Source organism: Poromitra crassiceps, assembly GCF_964638095.1.
Source record: "Poromitra crassiceps genome assembly, chromosome: 1".
NCBI classification, from domain to species: Eukaryota; Metazoa; Chordata; class Actinopteri; order Beryciformes; family Melamphaidae; genus Poromitra; species Poromitra crassiceps.
Genome location: NC_139623.1, coordinates 38957053 through 38960567, shown reverse-complemented (window position 1 = coordinate 38960567; position 3515 = coordinate 38957053). Strand labels below are relative to the sequence as shown.

At 45.9% G+C, this 3515-nt stretch overlaps 1 protein-coding gene across 1 annotated transcript in view; it reads right to left on the bottom strand.

Moving 5' to 3' along the window:
- rapgef6 (Rap guanine nucleotide exchange factor (GEF) 6) overlaps nt 1-3515 on the bottom strand; it is a gene marked incomplete at its 5' end in the record, with an annotated part of 403897 nt that overhangs the window by 108245 nt on the left and 292137 nt on the right.

Genomic DNA, 3515 nt, shown 5'->3' with positions numbered 1-3515 from the left:
AGGAAAGAAATGCTTCGCATTTTTCAGTGGAGGCATCTAGAATCTGAGCCTGAGGCGGGTTTATGACACTGCTCACGACATTGAACAAGGTTCTTGGATTTGACTTGTTAGATTCAATTAATGAAGCAAAGTACCAGGATCTAGAAAGCTTAACCTCTGCGTTAAAAGATTTAAGAAGAGACCTAAGGTGCTCCAGATGGACAGTGAGTTTAGTTGCTTTCCACAAGCGCTCCATCTTTCGGCAACGTTGTTTCAGCACTCGAATATTTTCATTTAACCAGGGCATAGAAGAACGACTCGCTTTTCTAGTCTTAAAAGGAGCGATAACGTCTAAAATGGAGGAACACATATTATTAAAATCATTTAAAAGCGTGCACGCAGAGGGAGACGAGCGAGAGCATACAGTGGGGGGGCTAAAAGCTGAATTAAATTTGGCAGCAGAGGAAGAGTTAAAAATTCTAGAACTGGTTTTGGGAGCTGAGATGCATGTAGCACAGGGCAATAACAGGTTGAACATAAGACATTGGTGGTCAGAGTTACATGCATCCAGACAGTCAACATCTGGGACCGATATGCCGTGGCATAAAACTAAATCAAGGGTGTGACCTCTCAAATGAGTAGGTCCAGTCAAGGCACGAACAAGATTAAAAGACTCAATAAGGCTTAAAAACTCGCGACCCAGTGTGACGTCAGGACAGCAGACGTGGATATTAAAATCTCCAGCGATCAGAAATCGATCAAATTTTGTCGTAATTGAGGACAGCAGTTCAGCGAATTCATTTAAAAAGCTGGGATCGTATCTGGGCGGTCTATAAATTATCAGGCAAAGAAAAGGAGAATCTCCTTTTATTACAAAAGAAAGAGCTTCAAATGAGCTAGACGGCTCTAGATCAAAGCTGGAGCATTTAAGATTATCTTTATAAAAAAGGGCAATGCCACCGCCCCTGCCAGTTTGTCTGGGCTGATTTAAAAAACGATACCCAGGTGGGCTGGCTTCAAGTAGGGGCACATGGTCATTTAGTGACAACCAGGTTTCAGTGAGCATAAAAAGATCAATATCATTTGAAAGCATAAAATCATTACATAAAAAAGACTTATTTACAAGTGACCTCATATTGAGGAGAGCCAACCGCATGGAGGAAGTGACAGAGATGGTGGGGGGTAGAGAAACTGAGGGCTTAATATGGATAATATTATTTTGGTTTTGACAGTTTTGGGTCTTATGTTTAAGAACCCGGTTTATACTAATGATGACAGGGATAAAACTGTGGAGTACATGGTTTTCAGCAGGACCCTCTCTAATAAGAGTGGGTGTGACTGGAGGGGGGGTAGGGTTATTAGGGTCATGCTGGGATGAGGGTCAAAATGAGTCAACCGAGACAGCACTGAAAGCAAGAAAATTAATAAAATTTGACATCAGTGACTTAGTACCCATCCCATTTGGGTGTAAGCCGTCAGGTCTATATAGAACATGCTCAGTCCAAAACGCATCAAAGTTGCTGATAAAACCCAAACCTGTCGCTATACAAAAGGTGTTCATCCACTGATGGAGGCTAAAAAGACGGCTAAAACGTTCGGATCTAGTTGACACAGTTGGGATGGGACCTGATAGATAGCAGGTTTTACCTAAGCTCTCAAGAGTAAGCGCCAGGGACTCCAGTTCATTTTGGAGTTTGCAGGACTCCCTGTCCATGACGTCATTAGTGCCTGCGTGCACTATGACTTTCTGCACCGACGGGTGCAGATCAAGCAGCGTTGGTGCGAGTTCAATAAAGTCTCTAACTTTGCCACCAGCAAGGCAGTAAGTTACAGCGCCGGGTAGCTCTACAAATCTGATGATAGAATCTCCTAGAATCAGGACTTCGGGATTTTTGTAGTTTCCAGAGGCACCATAAACGGAGAGTTTGGGAGGGAGCTGGTTAGCAACATTAGCCACATTAGCATTACCTGGCAAGGCTAACGCTATGTGGTCGGACAGCTGTGTGGAGAGGGGGGCGTTTCCAGCAATTTCAGCAGCGCCACCGGGACTGATGTTACCTGCGGACATTGAGGATGATAAACGGGGACGTTTGCCCGAGGGAGAGCGGTAGGAGGATGCACTAACGTTAGGCGAGGAGCGCCTTTTTGATGCTGTTGATTTTGTAGCCAAATTAGCTGCGGCGGGGTGAGCAGGAGATGAGGAGCCCAGAGGCGAAGAGGGATTGCCGGGTGGAGGGCGCCGACTGATGGCCGACACTATTCTTCGAGCAGGCGGTGTAGTGGGGAAGAGGACAGGCTCCAGGGGAAAGTCAGCCAGGGGAGAGAAAAAGTTTGAGAGAGGAATGTTATCATCGCCGCTGCTGTACGGGTCGAAGAGGGGAATGGATCGCCTGCGCCTCCTTACTATGGATGCCCAGGAGGGAGGTGAGGACTGGACCGAGGCGGCCGCTGCTTCCGAGGCCAGGGCGCGCTGGCTACCCGCAGGCTCGATGGCAGTAAGCCGGGAACACAGCTGCGTCTGCCGCTGGAGGAGATCTTCAATGAGCCGTTCAATGGAGCGCAGTTCACTCTTTAGCTCGGTCACCTCTGCCGCTGGGGCCATCACAACTGCAACAGATGGACAAACCACAGCCAAGCAGACGGAGGAAAAACCACCAGAGCGCCGCACGGGAAAACAGAGGAGCAGGAGAGAAACTTACACGCTCGGGCTCCAAGAGGAGCCCGCAGCGGTGGCAAGACAGCAGAAATCCAACTCTGGGAGGCGAAGTTGAAAACTTACCACGGAGGGCCCAGGAATTGGGCCCGCTGCGGATGGATCACCTCTGGTAAGTTTTTGTCTGGTAGACTTCCTTGAGGGAAAATGTCCCGGGATAGACACGGGTAAATCCACTGATGATGTTGATTCAAATCTCCGGTAAAAACAAAACTGTTTACCGGGGCGGCTACATGTTCAATGCTAAACACAAGCCGAGGTAAGCAGCAGTCAGGAGCCGGTGGTTCAGTCACAATGGTTATCAATCCAAACGACCAATCGCTAAAACAGTTTGGCCGAATTAAGCATAAGATACAACATAACAAGTGACTAAAACGTGCAACTTAAAATTGTGGCTTAAAACCGGATAAAAATACCAAATAAGATCGGGCTTCTGACGAGCTTCTGGCGGCAAACGAAAAATAATGATAGGTAGGGCTTTATTCCTCTATGCTAATATAATGATAGGTACTGCTTTATTCCTCTATGCTAATATAATGATAGGTAGGGCTTTATTCCTCTATGCTAATATAATGATAGGTACTGCTTTATTCCTCTATGCTAATATAATGATAGGTAGGGCTTTATTCCTCTATGCTAATATAATGATAGGTAGGGCTTTATTCCTCTATGCTAATATAATGATAGGTACTGCTTTATTCCTCTATGCTAATATAATGATAGGTAGGGCTTTATTCCTCTATGCTAATATAATGATAGGTACTAATTTATTCCTCTATGCTAATATAATGATAGGTAGGGCTTTATTCCTCTATGCTAATAC